The following is a 25,535-nucleotide window of genomic DNA, read 5'->3' as shown; positions in this document are numbered from 1 at the left end:
CATGACACCCAGGTCTCGTTGCACCTCCCCTTTTCCTATTCTGTCACCATTCAGATAATAGTCTGTCTCTCTGTTTTTACCACCAAAGTGGATAACCTCACATTTATCCACATTATACTTCATCTGCTATGCATTTGCCCAATCACCTAACCTATCCAAGTCACTCTGCAGCCTCATAGCATCCTTCTCGCAGCTCACACTGCCACCCAACTTAGTGTCATCTGCAAATTTGGAGATACTACATTTAATCCCCTCGTCTAAATCATTAATGTACAATGTAAACAGCTGGGGCCCCAGCACAGAACCTTGCGGTACCCCACTAGTAACTGCCTGCCATTCTGAAAAGTACCCATTTACTCCTACTCTTTGCTTCCTGTCTGACAACCAGTTCTCAATCCACGTCAGCACACTACCCCCAATCCCATGTGCTTTAACTTTGCACATTAATCTCTTGTGTGGGACCTTGTCGAAAACCTTCTGAAAGTCCAAATACACCACATCAACTGGTTCTCCCTTGTCCACTCTACTGGAAGCATCCTCAAAAAATTTCAAAAGTTTTGTCAAGCATGATTTCCCTTTCACAAATCCATGCTGACTTGGACCTATCATGTCACCTCTTTCCAATTGCGCTGATATGACATCCTTAATAATTGATTCCATCATTTTACCCACTACTGATGTCAGGCTGACCGATCTATAATTCCGTTTTCTCTCTCTCTCCTTTTTTAAAAAGTGGGGTTACATTAGCTACCCTCCGCTTCATAGGAACTGATCCACAGTCTATGGAATGTTGGAAAATGACTGTCAATGCATCCGCTATTTCCAAGGCCACCTCCTTAAGTGCTTTGGGATGCAGTCCATCAGGCCCTGGGGATTTATCTTCCTTCAATCCCATCAATTTCCCCAACACAATTTCCCGACTAATAAGGATTTCCCTCAGTTCCTCCTTCTTACTAGACCTCTGACCCCTTTTATATCCGGAAGGTTGTTTGTGTCCTCTTTAGTGAATACCGAACCAAAGTACTTGTTCAATTGGTCTGCATTTCTTTGTTCCCCGTTAGGACTTCCCCTGATTCTGACTGCAGGGGACCTACGTTTGTCTTTACTAACCTTTTTCTCTTTACATATCTATAGAAACTTTTGCAATCCGTCTTAATGTTCCCTGCAAGCTTCCTCTCGTACTCTATTTTCCCTGCCCTAATCAAACCCTTTGTCCTCCTCTGCTGAGTTCTAAATTTCTCCCACTGCTATTCACTGCTATTTCTGGCCAATTTGTATGCCACTTCCTTGGCTTTAATACTATCCCTGATTTCCCTTGATAGCCACGGTTGAGCCACCTTCCCTTTTTTATTTTTACGCCAGACAGGGATGTACAATTGTTGTAGTTCATCCATGCGGTCTCTAAATGTCTGCCATTGCCATCCACAGTCAACCCCTTAAGTATCATTCGCCAATCTATCCAAGCCAATTCACACCTCATACCTTCAAAGTTACCCTTCTTTAAGTTCTGGACCATGGTCTCTGAATTAACTGTTTCATTCTCCATCCTAATGTAGAATTCCACCATATTATGGTCACTCTTACCCAAGGGGCCTCGCACAACGAGATTGATAATTAATCCTCTTTCATTACACAACACCCAGTCTAAGATGGCCTCCCCCCTAGTTGGTTCCTCGACATATTGGTCTAGAAAACCATCCCTTATGCACTCCAGGAAATCCTCCTCCACCGTATTGCTTCCAGTTTGGTTAGCCCAATCTATGTGCATATTAAAGTCACCCATGATAACTGCTGCACCTTTATTGCATGCACCCCTAATTTCCTGTTTGATGCCCTCCCAACATCACTACTACTGTTTGGAGGTCTGTACACAACTCCCACTAACGTTTTTTGCCCTTTGGTGTTCTGCAGCTCTACCCATATAGATTCCACATCATCCAAGCTAATGTCCTTCCTAACTATTGCATTAATCTCCTCTTTAACCAGCAATGCTACCCCACCTCCTTTTCCTTTTATTCTATCCTTCCTGAATGTTGAATACCCATGGATGTTGAGTTCCCAGCCCTGATCATCCTGGAGCCACGTCTCTGTAATCCTAATCACATCATATCTGTTCACATCTATTTGCACAGTTAATTCATCCACCTTATTACGGATACTCCTTGCATTAAGACACAAAGCCTTCAGGCTTGTTTTTTTAACACCCTTTGTCCTTTTAGAATTATGATGTAGTGTGGCCCTTTTTGTTTCTTGCCTTTGTTTACTCAGCCTTCCACTATTGCTTTTTACCGTTTTACCATCTGTTTCTGACTCCATATTACTTCGCCCTGTCTCGCTGCATAGGTTCCCATCCCCCTGCCATATTAGTTTAAACACCCCCAAACTGCATTAGCAAATGTTACCCCTAGGACATCAGTTCCAGTCCTGCCCAAGTGCAGACCATCCCTTTTGTACAGGTCCCACTTCCCCCAGAACTGGTTCCAATGTCCCAGGAATTTGAATCCCTCCCTCTTGCACCACTGCTCAAGCCACGTATTTATTCTAACTGTCCTGCTCTCTCTACTCTGATTAGCATGTGGCACTGGTTGCAATCCAGAGATTACTACCTTTGAGGTCCTACTTTTTAATTTAACCCCTAGCTCCCTAAATTCAGCTTGCAGGACCTCTTCCCGCTTCTTACCTATATCGTTGGTACCTACATGTACCACGATAACTGGCTGTTCACCCTCCCTCTCCAGAATGCTCTGCAGCCGCTCCGAGACATCCTTGACCCTTGCACCAGGGAGGCAACATACCATCCTGGAGTCTCGGTTGCGGCCGCAGAAACTCCTATCTATTCCCCTTACAATAGAGTCCCCTATCACCATAGCTCTCCCACTCTTTTTCCCGCCCTCCTGTCCAGCAGAGCCACCCACGGTGCCATGAACCTGGCTGCTGGTGCCTTCCCCTGGTAAGCACAGGCTGTTTAACCAGGATGGATATTAATACCCGCCCCAGTGCAGCAAGCCCCCTGTAGCACTGCACTGCAAGAACAAAAACAACAATTTGCATTTATATAGCATCTTTAATGTAGTCAAACGTCCCAAGGCACTTCATAGGAGCGATTATCAAACAGAATTTGACGCCAAGCCACGTACGGAGAGGTCACAGAGGGAGGTTTTAAGGGGCATCTTACAGGAGGGGAGAGAGGTGGAGAGCAATGTTCCCTTTAAGGACATTCCCCGTCTCGCGGACCCACACAGCCAATGAGCCGGTTTCACGGTGCGAGAAAGCACAGAGTGTGAAAATTTGAATGGGCGCTGGGTCCTTCTCCTTGGAATGACGCTTGCGTTCCTGGTATCCCCAAGGGACATCCCCTCTATCTTTCCTACCTTCCCCCTACTGCCCTCACATCTGTGCTGCGGATGCTCAAGAGGTGAAAATTGGAGAAGCACAAAGATCTCGGAGGGTTGGAGGACTGGAGGAGATTACAACAATAACTTGTATTTATATAGCGTCTTTAACGTAATGAAACATCCCAAGGTGCTTCACAGCAGGGTTAAGAGATAAAGAATTTCACACCGAGCCACATCAGTAGAAATTAGCGTAGGTCACCAAAAACTTGGTCGAAGAGGTAGGTATTAAGGAGCATCTTGAAGGAGGAAAGAGAGGTAGAGAGACGGAGAGGTTTAGGGAGGAATTCCAGAGCTTGGGGCCTAGGCAACAGAAAGCACGGCCACCTATGGTTGAGCGATTATAATCAGGGATTCTCAGGAGGGCAGAATTAGAGGAGCACAGAGATCTCTGGCGATGTGGGGCTGGAGGAGATTACAGAGATAGGGAGGGGCGAGGCCATGGAGGGATTTGTAAACAAGGATGAGAACTTTGAAATCGAGGTGTTGCTTAACCGGGAGCCAATGTAGGTCAGCGAGCACAGGGGTGATGGGTGAGCGGGACTTGGTGCGAGTTAGGACACGGGCTGCCGAGTTTTGGATCACCTCTAGTTTACGTAGGATAGAATGTGGGAGGCCGGCCAGGAGTGTGTTGCAATAGTCAAATCCAGAGGTAACAAAAGCACGGTTCAACCTCAGACTGGAGTTGGGGAGAGGGATGGAGTCACTGGCTAAGGAACAGAGTTTATGGGAGTGACCGAAAACAATGGCTTCGGTCTTCCCAATATTAGGGAGGGGTGAGGCCATGGAGAGATTTGAAAACAAGGATTGAGAATTTTAAAATCGAGGCGTTGCTTAACCGGGAGCAATTATAGGCCAATGTGGGAGGCCAGCCAGGAGTGCGTTGGAATAATCTCGAGGTGGCAAAGGCAGATTCAACAGTAACTTCAAAAGGGAATTGGATAAATAATTGAAGGGGAAAATATGCAGGACTGTGGGAAAAGAACAGGGGGAGTGGGACTGATTGGATAGAATCTTTCAGAGAGCTGGCACAGGCACTTTGGGCCGAACAGCCTCCTGTTGTGCTGTGACGTTCTATTCCATTCTGATAAATGCATGGAGAATGTAAGTTGCTGCCTCACCCACACATCATTCTCGCTGTGATTTCAGTTTTACTGCATAAATTCTTTCTACAAAATGAGAAGCATTCTTCAAAGATTCCTCTCCCTAGTGCGTGAGATGGATGTTCAGTAGTCCCGTAATGACTCCGGCACAGTAATCACTCCATTATCCACTTACGACGGGCTGTGAATCTTTATTATTCCTGCTGTCATCTCCTGTGAAACGCTGCCTCTCCTTCAGTGCCCTTGTGCAATGCTCAGTATGTGCAGTGACTGGAGAAGCTGGGCTTGTTCTCCTTACAGCAGAGGGGGTTAAGGAGAGATTTGATAGAGGTGTTCAAAACCATTGAGGAGTTTCAATAGCATAAATAAGGAGAAATGGTTTCCAGTGTCGGTAACCAGAGGGCACAGAAAAGAACCAGAGGGGAAGATGAGGAGATATTTATTTTACGCAGCGAGTTGTTGTGCTCTGGAACGCACTGCCTGAAAGGGCAGTGGGAGCAGATTCAATAGTAACTTTCCAAAGGGAATTGAGTAAATACTTGAAGATGAAAAAAATTGCCGGGCTGTGGGGAAAGAGCAGGGGGAGTGGGACTAATTGGATCGCTCTTTCAGAGAGCCAGCACAGGCTCAATGGGCCGAATGGCCGTCTCCTGTGCTGTAAGATTCAAAAACGTGGTGTGTGGAGTTAGACCATTGATCTACTGTAAGCAAGAATAATACGCTGACGATATTTACAAATCTCGGCTTTATCAGAATATATAGGACAGCGGGGGGGGGGGCACTGGGTGGCTCAGTGTATTACCATGCTGACCTTTACTTTGGGGACCGGCGCTCGGGTCAAGTCTAGACCGATGGGGTAAAGGTCACCATTTCTGTCGGGTGGGAAAATAAACAGAAAGACTGTATTTCTATAGCGCCTCTCAAATAAGGGGTCAGCCATTTAGGACTGAAATGAGGAGCAATTTCTTCACTCAGAGGGTGGTGAATCTTTGGAACTCTCTGCCCCAGAGGGCTGTGGATGCTCAGTCCTCGAGTATATTCAAGGCTGAGATCGATAGATTTTTGGACTCTGGGGGAATCAAGGGATAGAGGGGAGTTGAAGTCGATGATCAGCCATGATCTTATTGAATGGCGGAGCAGGCCCAAGGGGCTGAATGGCCGACTCCTGCTCCTAATTCTTGTGTTCTAATGTTCTTATGAGTGTCCGTTGGCGAATCTCACAGTCTCTGCTTTTAGTTACCAATTACCCAAATACAATAAGCAAAGTCAAACCAGACTTGTGAACATCTCTAAATCATCACATATTGGAGCTTAGATATTAATGACTAGAACCTGTGTTTCAATCAGCTGATTGATGTCAGTTGAAGTTCTCCGTAGGGAAAGCTCTCAAGGCTGCAGAGCAACTTGGCATATCGAGTTTCTGCCTTGTAATTTATGTTAAACACTGTACATTTATAGCGTGCTCCTCACGTATACACACTCTCAGGAGGGAAAGCAGCACTGAGAAGGGTAGATGATAGACTGAAGGACGCGCTCAAACAGCTAGGGCCTTTTGAAGTTAAGGCGGGAGATAGTCATAGAATCATAGGAGGAGGCCATTCGGCCCTTCGAGCCTGTGCCGAGCGATTCAATCAGTCCCACTCCCCCTGCTCTTTCCCCACAGCCCTGTGAATTTTCCCTTTGCAAGTATTTATCTAATTCTCTTTTGAAAGTTACTGTTGAATCTGCCCCCACCGCTCTTTCAGGCAGCGCGTTCCAGATCACAACAACTCGCTGCGTAAAAATGATTCTCCTTTTGTCAATCACCTTAGAGCAGGGAGCAATGATTTCTTTAATGCAATCTCGGGTTGTGGGCATTGTGGAAAGGCCGGCATTTAAGCAGTTAAGAGTTACCACATTACTGCGGGTCTGGAGTCACATGTTGGCCCAGACCGGGTAAGGACGGCAGATTTCCTTCCTCAAAGGACATTAGTGAACCAGATGGGTTTTAAACGACAATTTGGTAGTTTCATGGTCATCATTACTGATACCAGCTTTTTAATTCAAGCCTTATATTAATGAACTGAAATAAATTCACCAGCTGCCGTGGTGGGATTTGAACTCACGTCTCCAGATCATCTGTCCAGGTCTCTGGATCACTAGCAGTTACTGACACACTCCCGGGTACCCCCTGTAAACACTGACACACTCCCGGGTACCCCCTGTAAACACTGATACACTCCCGGGAACCCCCTATAAATACTGACACACTTCCGGGGACCCCTTGTAAATACTGACACACTCCCGGGGACCCCCTGTAAATACTGACACACTCCCGGGAACCCCCTATAAATACTGACACACTCCTGGGCATCCCCTGTAAATACTGACACACTCCCGGGACCCCCTGTAAATACTGACACACTCCCGGGTACCCCCTGTAAACACTGACACACTCCCGGCGATCCCCTGTAAATACTGACACACTTCCGGGGATCCCCTGTAAATACTGACACACTCCCGGGGTACCCCCTGCAAACACTGTGTTAGATCTCTTAATTTCCAATGAAATACAAGCTCCGATTGTAGTTTTAACTTCTTTATTTTGGCAGACAGCAGTAACAAGTTCTTGGCTTTTAGCCAGGTCTTTGTCCTTCTGGTACCACATGGTCAAAATGGCTGTACTTATACCTGGATCAATTTACAGAAAAGAACTCGCCTTCTTTGACCTTATTGGCTCAATTAATAGTCTTTTAACCTTTTAATAGGCTCACTACCCAAGGTCCTAAAATGTCAAGTTGATTGATGACTTAATGCAACATGCTGAACTGCACGTAGTCATTGGAATCTTTGTTTTCTCAACTTGTCTAAATGCAGCCTGTTTGAATTCTCTATCAATCCCCCCTTTGATTCTTTCACAAACTGAATCATAAAACATCAGGTATCACTGGTTGAACATTCTAGAAAATAATTTCATACATGTTAATAGAGTTTCCTTCTAAAATTTGTTGATGTGTTTCGCCACATGTCCGGACTAGTAGCTTCCACACAAATTTACACCAACCCGAGTTCCATCGTGGCCACAATGGAAGTCTGGTTTTAGTAGGTTAATTAACCTTATTCCAATTTAATCCAAATCAATATCTTAGTTCAACCAGTAAACAACCTTCCCTTAAGCATAACATACCCCTGTGCCACGTACAGACGGTCTGCTGGACCTGCAAGGTGTCTCACATGCGGGACAGCAGCTACAGCCGCCTGGTCGCAACAACATTTAATCAACATAAACAAACAATATAAAAGTAAAAAAAATTACAACAAATAGAATTAAACCTTCCACCAATGAAGTTCCTATTGAACCTAGCCATTCAGTGGCTCCACTCCACAAAGTGAATGATGGAGATTGCTTAAGTTTTTCTACCTCCTTTTGGATATGCTCCGCTAAGTGGGTAATTTCTTCAGAGCTATCTGGGATACATGTGCAACACTCCGTTCCGAGTAGGACGCAAGTACCTCCCTTTTCAGCCAGGATGTAATCAAGGGCCAGTCTATTCTGTAGGGCTACTGTGCGGATTGCTACCATTTCTGCATTGATTTTAACTAGGGCCTCTGAGGTATCATTGGCTACCCATTCCACAACGGATGCCATGTTAATGGATTCCCTTGCCAATTTGGCGGTCCCATACCCGGGGATCAGAATGGCAAAGAACCTCTCTGTTTCTGTGATAGCTCTCTTAGGGCGGTGTAAATGTTCCAACAGTGACTTTATATGATACATATAAGGCACAATGTAGGCTAAATAGCAGGATCCTATCCAATTCTGGGGCAGCCAAGGGTAGGCCTTGTGGCCACACACCCAATAGGTGCCATTATATGCAATGAATGTTAGCTGTTTCTTTGTCAGCAACACTCCGGGGCCTGTCCAGGCTTTTCCATCTGTTTTATTCAGAATCCCCGTTAGGTTAAAAATTCCCACATCGGCCCAGTTTGGACGGTTCCGTGGCTTGATTATATTATAATTCCGGGAGCAGTTACTATACCCCATATTTTGGCCTCTTTTGATGTTTCTAATCAGACAGACCGATTCCCCCGGTCTTCCTATTCCCGTTGTATTAGTGATAACAAAAAATGGGGGCCGTTTGGAATTATTGTAGCACAGTTGGTATCCCCCTTCAAAGGTAGTCAGATTGTAACCTGCTGACTTCCATTTACGTGCCCAGTTTTCCGTATCCTGAAACGCATTGCCTGTTTTGTTTTGATTAATTATCCACTCAGCCATTTCCGAGATATTCAAGGGAACTGGCCTCAAGAGAATCCCTCCCTTTGAGTGAATAGGAATATGCGCACACACCCAACAACTAGAAATGTTACCTTGTTTGGCATAAATGTATGACATATATAAAAAGGTATTTACATGTAATTCCCTTGCTACCCTACTATTTCCCTTTGGTGCAGAAGGTCGGCTAGTAAGAAGTAGGCCTATGCCTAGAATACCTACAATCAATAATACAGTAAATTTATACATTTTCGCAAAAAGTAATTGTCCTTATTAGATTTCAGCTTCAGTTACGGGTGCTCGTTTAATGTGTGAAGCGTGGATCCAGGCTTTCTTTCCTTGGATTTTAACAGCTGCCTGGGTGGTCAATAACACTTGATAAGGTCCCTCCCACTTGGCACCCAAAGGTTCTTTATGCAACTTTTTCACATACACCCAGACTCCCGGGATGATGTCGTGTCCTCCTTCAGGTGGATTACCCCAAGCTGCCGATACCTGTCGGGAAACAGAACTAATAGCATTGGTTAAGTTCTGACAGTATGATAGCAAAGTGTCACTCATTAAGTGAATATCAGCTTTCCGTAAATCGATAGTTCCTGGCAGCGACATGGGTCTTCCTGTTATCAAATGGGCTTAGACCTGTCGTTCTGTTCGGGGTTGCCCTAATGCTACATAGCACTATTGGTAGTGCCTGGGGCCATGGTGTTCCTTCTTGGTGATATTTGGCAAGCCGTTGTTTCAGAGTTCGATTCATTCGTTCTACTTGTCCTGATGATTGTGGATGATAAGGACAGTGTAAATCCCACGTAATGTTCAGTAACCTACAGACTTCTTGGCAGACAGCACCTGTGAAGTGTGTTCCCTGATCTGAGTCAATGCTACTCGGGAATCCCCATCGGAGAATGTAATCCTTACACAAGACCTTTGCAGTGTGATTGGCTGTGGCTCTTTTAGTTGGGACAGCTTCTACCCATCTAGAGAATCTGTCGACCATGACAAGAATGTTAGTGTATCCTTGGCATGAAGGAAGAGATATATAATCAACCTGCAGATGCTGGAATGGTCCGACAGGGGCAGGGGGCCTCAGTTGGGGCATTACCGTGATGGGTCCAGAATTATTTTTCTGGCAGACCACACAGCGGTCTGTTACCAGCTGGGCATGTTTTTTAAATCCCCGACCCCACCAGCTTTTCTGCAACCGTGCCGTCATCTGTTGTGAGGCCAAGTGCCCCCACGAGTGGATCTGTTGGGCTAAAAAAGGCATAAGCGCTTGTGGCGCGACTGGCTTGTCAGTAACTCTTTGTCTCCAGACACTATCTTCGCATAGCTTAATTCCTGCCTCAATTCATGTCCATTTTTCCTCTCGGGAGCACTCGCCTTGCATTGTTTGAAGGTCTCGTGTCAGAGTCCTGAGTGCTTTCAATCTGCACATCTGTGTTGGTTCTTCTGGGGGTACGCCCTGTGAGGTGGCATCTTTAGCTGCCTGGTCGGCTAGGGCATTTCCCTGTGCTTCCGTGGTATTTTCCTTGGTATGGGCCTTACACTTCAGGATGGACACTTCCTGAGGTAATTGTATGGCCTCCAGTAAGTCTCGGACTTCTTTTCCATTTCAGATAGGTGTACCAGCAGCAGTGAGGAATCCTCTTTTCCGCCATAACAGACCAAAGTCGTGAGCAACTCCAAAAGCATAACGCGAATCTGTGTAGACATTAGCTGTCTGTCCTTCTGCTATTCGACATGCTTCTGACAGGGCCCGTAACTCGGCCTGTTGTGCTGACGTTCCTGAGGGTAAACATCCTTTTGCCACTACCTCATATAAGGTTGTAACTGCCCATCCTGCTTTTCTGGTACCATTGTCAACAAAGGAAGAACCATCTGTAAACAGGATGAGGTCTGGGTTGTGTAGAGGCTCCTCTGCTGCTAAGGCTGCTTCTTCTGTTTCTTTTAAAATCTCCACGCAGTCATGCTCTTCACATTCTCCCCCCTCTTGCTCCCTCCATTCTGACATCGGGAGCATAGTTGCGGGATTAACCGGGCTGGCCCGGACGATATGGAGATTAGGACCTTCCAAAACTGCTGTCCAGCGGGTCCATCTTGCTGCCGTCACCTGAGACATTCTATTCATAGACAGCAAAGCATGTACTGTGTGGGGACACTTGACAATCAGCTTTTGGTCGAGTACTAGACCCGCAGTGATCATTACCGCTCGACATGTAGCTTCCATGGCCCTTAGGCAACTTCCCCATCCGAGGGCTACCGCATCCAGTTTTGCCGAATAATAGCCAATAGGTCTTTGCCGATCCCCATGTTCTTGTGTCAGTATAGCTGTCATATATCCTTCTTTCTCATGGACAAACAGGGTAAATGGCTTACCACTGTCGGGGATTCCAAGAGCCGGTGCCGAACACAAAGCCTTTTTCAAACTCAGGAAGGCCTCTTGCTGTTCTTTTGTGAGGGTGATGGCTTCTTTAGAGGCACGTTTCCCCTTTAAAATATCATTCAATGGCTGAGCAAGCTGTGTGAAGGAGTCAATCCAATTTCTGTTAAAGTTACACAATCCAAAAAAAGACCTTATTTCCTGAATAGTGGTGGTTTTTTTAGCAGCCCGAATGGCTGCAGTTCTATCCTGGGTAAGTTCTCTCTTTCCTTGTGAAATCTTTTGTCCCAGGTATACAACCTCTTCTTGGGATATTTCTGCTTTGTCGATGCTGGCTTTATGTCCTTTCAGCCGAAGGTGATCCAGCAAAGCTCGTAAATCTTGTTCATGCTGTTCTTCCGTGTTTGAAGCTAGCAAGATATCGTCTACATATTGGATGACTGTGGATGACAGGGGAGGTAATTCTCGCAAATGGCTTTGTAAAGCCATGTGGAATACTGTAGGGCTGTTGTGGAAACCCTGTGGTAACCGGGTCCAAGTATACTGTTGTCCTTGGACCGTGAAAGCAAACCACTGTCGAACCTCCGGTGCCAGAGGCACCGACCAAAATCCGTTGGCCATATCTATAACCGAGAAATATTTATGTTCCGGTTTGAGGGCATTAGAAATGGTGGAGGGATCTGCGACCAAAGGAGCTTTTTGATCAATACACTAGTTAGCTTTCCTATAATCGACAGTCAAACGCCAAGTCTCATTAGATTTCTGTACCGGCCACACGGGGCTATTGGAGGAGCTATGCGTTTTAATAAGCACCCCTTGTTTCTCCAATTGCTGAATAACCGGTAAGATTCCCGCGATGGCAGTTGGACTGATGGGATACTGTTTAGTGTATGGAGGCTTGGTCCCGGTAAATGACGCAGACTCCATCTGGAGTAGGCCACAATCATTCTTATCTTTAGCCCATATCGGGTGTTCCTTCAATTCTTCTTTCTTCAAAGTTCTAATTGACCATGTCACCCGACCATTCTCGAAATGCAACGATGAATCTACTTGGATTAGAACGTCCATTCCCAAAAGGGGTTGATCTACTGGGCCTATCCAGACCGGCGTGATTAGTTCATGTGAACCCAGCCCTATAAGTACCGGTGTTGTCCTTTTAATTTCCATTTTATGGCCCCCAACTCCATAGGCTGTACGTGCCCTACCATCCAACGGCAAAAAGTCTCCATATTGTAGGGGTAAGCATGTTAATTCCGCCCCTGTGTCTAAAAGACAGTCCACATCCTTATCACCCACCCTCACAGTTATATATAGCCCATCTCCCCTTTGTTGTATTAGTGCGAGGAGGGGGGCCAGGGTGGGCTCTAACCATTTTTTGCTATTCCAAGTAACTTCTTCTGTTGTTGTATTGTCAGTCGCTTAAATGCTTCTATGAGGTCGTTATCTTGTGACAAGCCTGGTTTGTTAGTTGAATTGTATCCCTGGCTGCGTCCTCTTCCCCAGCCACGACCTTTCTGTTTTGCCCTGCACGTCTTGGCCCAGTGACCTTCTTTCCCACAATAATGACATTTTCCGGGTAATTTTCCTAATAACTGTTTATCGGAATCCTGGGATTTCCATCCCATAGCCTGTACAGCTCGGACTTTAGCTCCCATATCCCGATCTAATTGGTTACATCGATCCACCAATGCTGCAAAGGTAGTTCCTCTACCTTCCCAGTCCGGTAACACTACCTTAAGCATTTTGGACAGTTCTGGCTTTAGACCTGCCACAAAAGCTGCTTTCAGGGGTCCAAACACTTGTTCATCCATTTCCTCATCCGTATTATTCATACCCGAATGTTCTAGCCACGTGCATCTAAACCGCTCGACATACTCCAGGACCTCCTCTGTTCCTTTCTGTTGGCAGGCTGCAATTTTTCCCCAGTCTGTCTTAGCTGGACTGAAGGCATGCAGCCAGTGTTTAATCTCATCCCACCCTGCATCTAAATCTTGCTCATCCTGCCCCAAAGCTTCTTCTACCTTGTCGTGCAATTTTCTTCCCTGTGTTTTTGGCACCATTATGGTCAAAATTTGCACTCCGTCCCAGGGATGAAGTTGATATATTTTCTTAAGCGGTCCAATTGGTCCCACGTTTTTACTCCCCTTTCTTTGGATTGGGCAATTCCTTGGACCATTTATCAATTTTCTCTGGGTCTGCCGGATCATGAACTAAGTATTTTTCATACACCCTTTTCTTTGTTTTTTTGGTTCCGCTCTCATCCGCAGTCTCTTCTGATTTGACTACAACTCGTCTTTTTTTAAACTGGGCAAAGCGTACCCCTAATTCTTCATCCTCCGACAATGTATTGTCGGAGGATTCAGAATCCGTATCTATTCCTCGGTCGTGTCTTCGGGTTTGTGCTTTTAATTTATCCAAACATGGGTACCCTGGGAATTGATCAATACATTTTCCTTTTCCTATTACTGTCTCTTGACCTAATGATTTTTTCCATTCTTTAATTTCACCTTTAAGATCTTTAACTTCCGCTTCCAGCTTTTCAAGTTCAAGCTTTTTCTGTCGCAGCTGCGCACAAACTGCTTGCAATTGATCCTTTGTACTGGTCAGTTCTCGATCATGTTGGGAACGCATTATAATTTCATTCCGCTTTCGGATCTGGCCCATAACCGCTAGGGACCATCTAGTTCGCTCTTTATTTTTCATACGGGTCGTTTTTCCCCAGACCCTTTTAATCTCGTCCAAGGACCATTGTCCTTTGGAGGTTCCGTACTTTTGTTCGATCTTAATACAGGTTTTAGATAAGTTGAATTGTTGCTCTATTTATTCTTTCAACTGTTCGAGAATTAAATCTATCGAAACCTCAGGTGGTGCTTGCCCACCTTTAACAGTTGTAGGCAATTCTTTGCTCTTATCTCCTGCTGCCATAATACTGATTTCTTTACTGGGATCTCGAGTCGTAGGCTTTCCAGCCGATCAATAGGTCGGTGATTAATTAACTAACACACCGCCGAAGTTTAAACGTCTATGGGACCTCGAGCCGACTACCAACCGGAGGGTTCGCAAACTGGAGGCTTTCGGAATCACATAGAAGGAGAGGTAAATTTAGACTTTTGACCGAGGACTTTTAAAAAAGAGGTGTCCTTACCTCAGTATGTAGGTCCGATGTCCAAAATTCAGTTTCTTTCCTCAGCGATCCTGTTTGTGACGCCAAAATTGTTAGATCTCTTAATTTCCAATGAAATACGAACTCCGATTGTAGTTTTAACTTCTTTATTTTGGCAGACAGCAGTAACAAGTTCTTGGCTTTAAGCCAGGTCTTTGTCCTTCTGGTACCACATGGTCAAAATGGCTGTACTTATACCTGGATCAATTTACAGAAAAGAACTCGTCTTCTTTGACCTTATTGGCTCAATTAATAGTCTTTTAACCTTTTAATTGGCTCACTACCCAAGGTCCTAAATTGTCAAGTTGATTGATGACTTAATGCAACATGCTGAACTGCACATAGTCATTGGAGTCTGTGTTTTCTCAACTTGTCTAAATGCAGCCTGTTTGAATTCTCTATCACACTGACACACTCCCGGGAACCCTCTATAAATACTGACACACTCCCGGGGACCCCCTGTAAACACTGACACACTCCCGGCGATCCCCTGTAAATAATGACACACTCCTGGGGGCCCCTTGTAAATACTGACACTCTCCCAAGGACCCCCCTATAAATACAGACATACTCCCAAGGACCCCCTGTAAATACTGACACACTCCCAGGGACACCCTGTAAATATTGTCACACTCCCGGTGACCCCTGTAAATACTGACATGCTCCCGGGCAGCCCCTGTTTATCCTGACACACTCCTGGGGACCCCCTGTTTATCCTGACACACTCCCAGGACCCTCTTTATCCTGACACACCCCCGGGGACCTCTGTTTATCCTGAAACACTCCCGAGGACCACCTGTTTATCCTGAAATACCCCCGTGGACCCCCTGTAAATATTGATACACTCCTGGGAACCCCTGTAAATACTGACACATTCACGGGGACCGCTTGTAAATGCTGACACTCACAGGGACCCTCTGCAAATACTGACACACTCTGGGGGACCCCTTGCAAATACTGACACATTCCCGGGGGCAAGCTGTAAATACTGACACACTCCCAGAAACCCCCTGTAAATACTGACACACTCCCAGGGACACTGTAAATACTGACACACTCCCAGGGACTCTCCCCTGTAAATATTGACACACTCCTGGGGACCCTCCCCTGTAAATATTGACAGACTCCTGGGGACCCCCTGTAAATATTGACACACACCAGGGGACCCCCTGTAAATAGTTACACATTCCTGGGGACATCCTATAAATACTGACACACTCTCGAGGACCCCCTGTAAATACTGACACATTCCCGGGGACCCCCTGTAAATACGGACACACTCCCAGGGACCTCCTTTAAATACTGACACATTCCCGGGGACCCCCTGTAAATACTGATACTCTCCCGGGGACATCCTGTAAATACTGACCAATGGGTGGGAGAGGATCGGGGGCATCCTTTGATGGGGGGACTGTCCTATGAGAGGGATTGAGAAGACGGCCTATATTATGTTCATAAGAACATAAGAACATGAGAAATCGGAGCAGGAGTAGGCCATACAGTCCCTCGAGCCTGCTCCGCCATTTAATACGATCAGTCTCAGAATAAGGGGTCAGCCATTTAGGACTGAGATGAGGAGTCGTCAGTGGGGTGTGAATCTTTGGAATTCTCTTCCCCAGAGGGCTGTGGAGGCTCAGTCTTTTTTTGGGCTAGACTTTCCACTTCACGTCACTAGGCTAGTGCCCATATATCACCCAAAATGGCCTGCTATCGCCCATTTTGACTAAAAGGTGGAAAGTTGGGCTGGAACATCGCCGGAAAATTCTCCCTCCAACTTTTGGCTCACATCGCCGACGTGATCGCTGAGGTGAACGCCCGCACATCGCCCAGCGCAACTTTCGGCACATCGCCGGGCTGATCGCTCGCCGAGAACATCACTGGAGAATAGTTGCTTTTCCGTGGCCTTCCTCACAGAGCTCGGCACTATGGACGCCATTTTGAACGTCGCAGGAAGAGAGGAGGCTGCTTAAAAAGGGGCTTAGATAGTTTGTGAATTATTTAAGGGACTTTTAAAGATAGATCCACTCATAATTAAATGTTTTATTATATTTATATTAATAAGTTACTTGGTCTGGCCTGGCCATTGTTTTACAACAGTTGCATTCATGATTTACTAAAACTTATGTTATTAGAAGACACTGCACAACAATTGTAAAGTGAAAGAAAATTGTTTTAATAAAATAAGAACTCTTGAACGTTATTTTTAAATAACAAACACAAAAACCCTTCCACCGCCCCCCGCCCCAACCACATCCACCCCCCCCCCACCCCACCCACACCCCAACAGTGAAACAACAATAAAAACACCAACAATAAACAATGTGAACAATATAAAAAAGAGTGCACCCCCCTCCCTACCTGCGGCCACGTTTCCCTCCAGATCCTGGACCCAACCGTCTCCTTACCTCACCCGCCCGTTTTGGTCCCCGTGTACTGCTATGAAGCTGGCGTGCAGTGGGCAATGGCTAGACTTCCTGCCGTGGTGGGGGATTTGGTGGCACGATCGCCTGTTGGGGGGCTGTTGGTGGGGAAGACAAAAAACAGGGGGATCGCCTTCCGAGTCAGGAGGTGGGGCTTCCTCTGGACCCGCCTGTGTGCTGGTGCCTGTGGTCACGGGACCTCGGGGGGCAGCGCCGTGTGCCGCCAAGAACGCATGCCGCAATGCATGGGAGGAGGCGGTGTTTTCACACATCTCGTGGATCATCTGCTGCGTCGCCTCCGCTTGGCGAGCAGACACCCGGGAGAATTCCTCCGTGAACCCCACAAGCACCTGGAGCTGCTCGCGATTGATCGCGACAGACTCCTCGCACAGTCGTGCCAAGCTGTCTATGCGATCGTCCAGGGTAGGCCTTTGCTCAAGCTGCTGACCCAGCCTCCGTGGTGTCTGCAACAGCACCGATGTGCGCCTTGGCATAGCCAACTGCATGCCGCTTGTTGCCGGTACCTCTTCGGTGGAAATCAACGTCGTGGCCGCAGGTTCAACAAGGGGCATCCTCCTCTGTCTCCAGGATTTCCTCCTCCTCTGGCTCGGTGGTCTCTTCACCACCTCTGGTGAATGACACATGCAGTGGGGTAGGTGCCTGTGAGGGTGTGTCCTCCATTGGCACCTCTGGAGCTGGGAGTCCTGCAAAACACAATTGAACACTATTAGAACAGAAGGGATTGTTGCGCCGCGCTGGCATACGTAGGAGGAACAGCACTACTCCAATAAATGTGAGCGAGAGACGTTACATATTAATGCATCATATGGTAGTACATATGGTGATACATCTATGTGTAATTCACTGTGTCAGAGAGCTGTGGAGGCTGGATTAGTCGCAGATAGAGTGATAAGGGAGCGAGGGTGTATGGGGTGCAGATAGAGAAGGGAACAGATGGCCTGTTCTTATGTTCTTATGTTGTCGACCTGAGCATGGCACAGAGTAGCACAGAGGCTGCATGACATGACATCATTCGTTTATTCTATTATAATGAAATGATATTACATTACTTTAACACTGCTTGACACATTACTCACGTGACGCATGGGAGGGTCCGGCAACACCATGGGTGGTGACCGCACGACTGTGGGCCCCCACTAGTGCTGCAGCACGTTCCTCAAGGCCGGTCAGTGTCTGTATTACAGCAGGGCCTCCTCCGGTGCACCTCTACTGCACCTGATTATAAGATATCTTCCTCTGCAAATGTGAAAAGAGCATGGTATAAGCTACTTGACGAGGTTATATCATTTATAGACAACAGTTTCCAATGTTATTTGCTAATAGGGTTTGTGTCCACAATTGATGCACTTGATAACAAAGATCAGTGTGTTTAGGAGCCAATGCTGGACACAAATATCTCTCTCGAATTGAACTCGGCAATGACAGTAGCTAATGTCCAAAATTGTCCCAGGCCAGACAGTGAGCAAAGGCAGCTCTCCCCCAGTCCATGCTGGGTCCCTGTGTAAGTGACAGCAGCCAGAGAGACATAAAAAAGGCACAGGGTCATAGCCATGTGCAGTTCTTAGCAGGGATGATATATCTTATATATGTTAGAATAACAAGCTTACATTCAATGCAGGAGATTGACTATTATAATTAAAATTATACTTAAAATTTGCATCATTACAGTATTAAATCATACCTATGCATGCTGAAGCTGCAAGGCTATTCCAGCGATTGCGGCACTGGTCGGGTCCCCTGGCTTTGTGGGATGCAGATGAGACGACAGCGGCGATCTCGCTCCATATTTGACGGTACGCCCGTGGTGCTGGTTTCCCACCACGCTCCCCCCCCCGGTCAATTGGGCCCACCGGGAGTGGATCTCCACGACGAGGGCCTTGTAGGCCTCATCCAAAAAGGGTTTGGACCTCTTCCTCCCCATCTCCACATCTCTAACACTTTCACCACTGTCATATTCTTTACCTCTCTCTCAAGTTAGTATGCAGGTACAGCAAGTAATCAGGAAGGCAAATGGAATGTTGGCCTTTATTGCAAGGGGAATAGAGTATAAAAGCAGAGAAGTCCTGCTACAACTGTATAGGGCATTGGTGAGGCCACACCTAGAGTACTGCGTACAGTTTTGGTCTCTATATTTAAGGAAGGATATACTTGCATTGGAGGCTGTTCAGAGAAGGTTCACTCGGTTGATTCCGGAGATGAGGGGGGTTGACTTATGAGGATAGGTTGAGTAGATTGGGCCTATACACATTGGAGTTCAGAAGAATGAGAGGTGACCTTATTGAAACATGTAAGATAATGAGGGGGCTCGACAAGGTGGATGCAGAGAGGATATTTCCACTCATAGGAGAAACTAAAACTAGGAGACGTAGTCATAGAATAAGAGGTGCCCATTTAAAACTGAGATGAGGAGAAATTTCTTCTCTGAGGGTTGTAAATCTATGGAATTCTCTGCCCCAGAGAGCTGTGGAGTCTGGGTCATTGAATATATTTAAGGCGGAGATAGACCTATTTTTGAGCGATAAGGGAGTAAAGGGTTATGGGGCGGGCAGGGCAGTGGAGCTGAGTCCATGATCAGATCAGCCATTATCTTATTGAATGGCGGAGCAGGCTCGAGGGGCCAAATGCCCTACTCCTGCTCCTATTTCTTATGTTATGTTCTCTCTCTCTCTCTTTTCTCTCTCTTCTCTGTCTCTGCCTTCCTCCTGTCTCTCGATCTCTCTCCCCCCTTTTGTGCACATGTGGATGAACCCTGACCTCCCGAAACCCTGGAAAACATGTCCACCAAAAAAAACCACGCACGCACAGAAGCTTTAGCCTTCATCATCGTTGGGCGATGTCACATCGCTGGGATCTCATTTCACCCATTTGACATCGCTGTGCTATCGCTGAGCCGAAAGTCGCTATCCAAAAAAGGGCGATGGTCCAGCGATCATGAAGGCTGAATCATCGCTGAGGCTGGAACATCGCCCATTTTTTGGGCAATGGTGAGCAAAGTGGAAAGTCTAGCCCATTGAGTATATTCAAGACGGAGATCGATAGATTTTTGGATATTAAGGGAATCAAGGGATATGGGGACAATGCAGGAAAGTGGAGTTGAGGTCGATGATCAGCCATGATCTCATTGAATGGCGGAGCAGGCTCGAGGGGCCGAATGGCCGATTCCTGCTCCTAATTCTTATGTTCTTATGTTTTATCAAACACGTCGAGGGCAGGTACAGCACGGGTTAGATACAGAGTAAAGCTTCCTCTACACTATCCCATCGAAACACTCACAGAGGTTTTACATTTAAATTTTACCTTTGGAAGTATGAAATTGAGTGCAATATATCTGGTATTTAGGAGACTGACTATTGAAGAGCAATCCCACCAATACCAGGCTCCAGACTTTTCTCCAATCCCCCCTGAACTCGGCACTGCTACTGTGTTGTCAACCCTCCTAGACTGGCCTGGAGTCGCCAGGAATTGAAGATTCATCTCCGGGACACTGCCGGGAGGAAAGCCCCGGGGTCGGAGGGGTGGGGGGGGGCAGAGGAAATCAAAGCGGTATTAAAAGATTTTTAAAACATTTTCTCTGAACACTTTCATTACAAAAATACAGCCGTGAGGGGAGAAGGCTGTTTGACCATCAGGATTAAGTGACGCAGACATGCTGAGCGGCCAATGGCAGCCGTGGGGGCAGGGTGTAGGGAGTTCATGTGATGAAACCTCCAGGACTATGTCCAACCAGGGTTGGCAACGTCAGTCAATAGTCTTGGTCAGTGCCGGCAATCAATGTGGCCTTGCATGTGTCACCCACATCACCCAATCTATTGGGTCCATAGTAAAGGTCCGAGGGTGGGATGGGAATTGAACCCCAAGAGTGGGTTCCTTAGGGGGTGTTACACAATGGATTGGTGGTGAGACAGAGTCTGGAGTCAGGAGCGTGTTTCGTGGAGAATTACAGGCAGATGGGTCAGGCAATAATAAGACTTGTTGTTTTCCCTGAGCCAGTCAGATGCTGCCGCTGGTCATTGCCGTCTGACGTGCCTTGTTTGTTGAGTGAAGTGTCCAGGTTTTGGCAGGTGCGGCCGCTCAGAGTAACTTTCAGGGGTCGATCTGTGAGCGAGGAACCAAGGGTAGCCCAACGCAGAGAACAGTTCCCTCACTGCCCAGTGTCCCTCACTGCCCAATGACATAAGGTTTATTTATTGAGAAAGCAAAGTGTAAGCTTACCCACTGGCCAGTGACCTGGAGCAGGCAAGGTGGTGGCGGGGTGGGGGGTGGGGGGCAGAAGAGGGGGAGGGAGAGGCAGAGGGGGGAGGGGGAAGCAGAAAGAGGGAGGGAATAGGCGGAGGATGGGGGGGTAGGAGGGCGAGGAGGGAGGGCGAGGTGGCAATGGAGGGGGAGGGGTAGGGAGGGGAGGAGCAGGATGAAGTGGTGGGGAAGGGGGAGGAGCAGGAGGGAGGGGGTGGCGAGGGGGAGTGGCTGCGAGGTGGGAGAGGGTTGGTAAGGGGGAGGGAGAGGGTAGCAGCAGGAGGGAGAGGGAGGGGAGGAGGTGGGGGGGAGCAGTGGCATATTTCACATCTTTGGGACGTCCCAAAGAGCTTCACAGCAAATGAAGTTTCATGGAGTGTAGTCACTGTTGTAATGTAAGCAATGCTGCAGCCAATATGTGCAAAGCAAGATCCCATAAACAGTAATGTGATAATCACCCAGATGATCTGTTTTAGTGATGTTGGCTTAACGTGCCATTGGAAAGCTGGCACCTCCGACATTACAACAGTGATTACATTTCAAAAGTACTTCATTTGCTGTAAAGCACTTTGGGATGTCCTGAAATTGTGAAAGGCGCTATATAAATGCAAGTCTTTCTTTTCTTTCTAATGCAGTGCTCCCTCAGTACTGTCCCTCCGACAGTGCGGTGCTTCCTCAGTACTGCCCTTCTGACAGTGCAGCGCTCCCGGTCAACCGCCCCCCACCCCCCCCCAACCCCCATCTCCGGAATCAACCTCGTGAACCTTCTCTGAACGGCCTCCAATGCAAATATATCCTTCCTTAAATACAGAGACCAAAATTATACGCAGTACTCCAGATGTGGCCTCACCAATACCCTGTACAGTTGTAGCAGGACTTCTCTGCTTTTATACTCTATCCCCCTTGCAATAAAGGTCAACATTCCATTTGCCTTCCTGGTTACTTGCTGTACCTGCATTCTAACTTTTTGTGTTTCATGCACAAGGACCCCCAGGTCCCTCCGTACTGCAGCACTTAGCAATTTTTCTCCATTTAAATTATAATTTGCTTTTCTATTATTTCTGCCAAAGTGGATAACCTCACATTTTCCCACATTATACTCCATCTGCCAAATTTTTGCCCACTCACTGAACCTGTCTATATCCCTTTGCAGATTTTTTGTGTCCTCCTCACAATTTGCTTTCCCACCCATCTTTGTATCATCAGCAAACTTGGTTACATTACATTTGGTCCCTTTATCCAAGTCATTAATATAGATTGTAAATAGTTGAGGACCCAGCGTAAAGCTCCCTCTACACTGACCCATCAAACACTCCCAGGGCAGGTACAGCACGGGTTAGATACAGAGTAAAGCTCCCTCTACATTGTCCCATCAAACACTCCCAGGGCAGGTACAGCACGGGTTAGATACAGAGTAAAGCTCCCTCTACATTGTCCCCACAAACAGCAATATGATAATGACCAGAAAATCTGTTTTTTTGTTATGTTGATGATTGAGGGATAAATATTGGATACGCTTATTTGTATCTCAAAAATGGCCAGCAAGCTCCACCCTTATTTCTGATAGGTCCCCTTGGAGGATAAGTCACACCATGAAGTTTCACAGGAATGTGTCACTGGATCCGCCTATCCCAAAGTCTCACTGACTCTGCAAATTGTAACTCGATCCACTTTGACTTCCTGAAACGACAGAGGACAGAGCTCCCCAGAAGACAGCAAGAGCCAGCCGAAGTGCCTTACCCCAGTCCAAGTGCATCCCTCCCCTAGCCAAAGAGAGGGGCCGGGGCCTGAGCGGGGGGAGAGAGAGTCGGGGGGAGGGGGAAGAGTCAGGAGGGGAGAAAGACGGGGGGGGGAAGAGAGTCGGGGGGTGGGGGGGGAAAGAGAGTCGGGGGGTGGGGGGGGAAAGAGAGTCGGGGGTGGGGGGGGAAGAGTCGGGGGGTGGGGGGGGAAAGAGAGTCGGGGGGTGGGGGGGGAAAGAGAGTCGGGGGGTGGGGGGGGAAAGAGAGTCGGGGGGTGGGGGGGGAAAGAGAGTCGGGGGGTGGGGGCGAAAGAGAGTCGGGGGGTGGGGGGGGAAAGAGAGTTGGGGGGTGGGGGGGGAAAGAGAGTCGGGGGGTGGGGGGGGAAAGAGAGTCGGGGGGTGGGGGGGAAAGAGAGTCGGGGGGTGGGGGGGAAAGAGAGTCGGGGGGTGGGGGGGGGAAAGAGAGTCGGAGGGGAGAGAATCGGGGTGGGGAGAGAGAATCGGGGTGGGGAGAGAGAGTCGGGGGGAGGGGAGAGAGTCCGGGGGGGGGGAAAGGAGAGTCCGGGGGGGGGGAAAGGAGAGTCCGGGGGGGGGAAAGAGAGTCCGGGGGGGGGAAGAAGACAGTCGGGGGGGGGGGGGGGAGAAGACAGTTGGGGGGGGGGGAAGACAGTCGGGGGGCGGAAGACAGTCGGGGGGGGAAGAGAGGGAAGAGAGTCGGGGGGGGGAAGCGAGTCGGGGGGGGGAAGAGAGGGAAGAGAGTCGGGGGGAAGAGAGTCGGGGGGGAAGAGAGGGAAGAGAGTCGGGGGGGAAGAGAGGGAAGAGAGTCGGGGGGGAAGAGAGTCGGGGGGGGTGAAGAGAGTCGGGGGGGACAGAGAGTCGGGGGGGACAGAGAGTCGGGGGGGGGGGACAGAGAGTCGGGGGGGGGGAGGAAGAGAGTCGGGGGGGGAACAGAGTCTGGGGCGGGTGGTGGAAGAGAGTCGGGGGGGGAATTAGAGTCGGGGGGGGAAAGAGAGTCGGGGGGAGAAGAGAGTCGGAGCATCGGGTCTTGGTTCTCGGCACCAGGTGGAGGGAATGAATCAAGGCGGGGAGGGGAGGGGTGGGGTGGGGGGGGGAGGCGGAGCTTGATTGGGGTGGGGTTTGGCGGGGCAAGGCTTGACAGACACATGTCTGTCAAAAAAGTGCAGTACAAGTAGATACACTGTTCTATTATATCGATATCGTCCCCATGGAGTCTGGAAAGTTGTGAAGTAGGCAGACTCTGTCTAGTTCACATTGCAAGAACCCCTCCTTGCAGTCTGCTTTAGTGAAGACCTTTACAGTTGACATCTGTGGCAAGATGTCATCGATCGCACGAAGTGGATAGTGTCCACATTTCTGGGCATTGTTCAGATGTTGAGGGTCGATACATATTCGTATCTTTCCATTTGGTTTTTGTATAGTCACTAGACTGGATATCCACTTTCGTGATGATTTGTCGTTTTTCCAAATGATCGAGTTTCTCGATTATTGACATCTGTCTGGGTGGCATTACCGCTAGTGTCATTAATTTATTAAGTTCAAGGTGAACTCTCCCTGGTATGTGTCCAAGTCCTTTAAACACATTCGGATACGCATTGTCGACATCAATGACGCTAGCGAGATGTTTGCTTTGTTCGTAGTTTGCGATTCGCCTGATTCATTTAGCATTGCGATATTCTGATGCTGCACTTGTATCAGTTGTAGCTGTTGAGCAGTGAATGAGCCAATCAGTGGTGCACTTTGGCCCTCAATGATCACAAAGGGCACAACGTACTTTTGCTTGTTTTGTATTTCCAGTGGCACATTACAAGTCCCTACCACTGGAATGGTCGCATGGTTGTCATTTAGTGACAGTATTGTCTTAGATTCTTTTATCTTTAAGCCTTTAGGTAAGTATCTAAGAGGTAGCACATTGCATGTGGCCCCACAATCTATTTCATTTTTACCATTTGACCTTTAATGGAGAAGGTAGCCATAATCTTGTTAAGATACTTTCTGTCAGCTTTATCCTTAATTGTGCGATCAACTTTACCACGCATTTTTACAGTCATGACATCAAAATCAGAATCATAACTCTCTTCATATAGTGCATGAACTTTTGCCTTGCCCTTATATTTAGGGTTATGTGTAGACTTCTGCCTCGATCCACTCTGTCTGCACTTTTGAGAAAAGTGATTTAGTTTGCCGCAACTTGTGCAGGTCATCCCAGATGCTGGGCATTTTTGACAGCTCATGTCTTTTGTCACAATATCTGCAATTGTTCATGAATTCTTTGTCTGTGAATTCTTTCTTTGTGGGTCGGGTATTCTGTCTAACAGCTTTGACATCTTCAAAGTCTGTTTTAGTGAGCTTCATGAATTTCATTTGCACAACTGTGGCCTCTGTAGCTTTTACAGATCATCACACATTTATCGAGTGTTAGGCTTGATTCTTGCAACAGCCTCTTACGCAGAGTGTTATCAGATATTCTGCAGACTATGCGGTCTCTGATGAAATCATCCCTCAAATTTCCAAAATCACATGACGATGCTAGCTCTCTCACTTTCACAAGATATCTGTCAAACCGCTCGTCCCTTGTACACAGTTGTTAAACTGGTACTGTTCATAGATGATGTTGGTTTTACCATTACAGTGCTCTTCCCAGAGCTTCAAAATAATCTCAATTTACTGCTTGTCTTCTTTTGATTTATAGGGAAGATTATTGTGGCTATCTAGGGCATCGTTGCCAATGGCAGTGATAAACATTGCAATTCTAACTCTATCTGGTGTTTCCACAATATTCGTGATCATTTCATAGTTGTCCCACAGCTGTTTG

This window comes from Pristiophorus japonicus, chromosome 12 (assembly GCF_044704955.1).
Source record: "Pristiophorus japonicus isolate sPriJap1 chromosome 12, sPriJap1.hap1, whole genome shotgun sequence".
NCBI classification, from domain to species: domain Eukaryota; kingdom Metazoa; phylum Chordata; class Chondrichthyes; family Pristiophoridae; genus Pristiophorus; species Pristiophorus japonicus.
Note: the sequence above shows the minus strand (reverse complement) of the source record.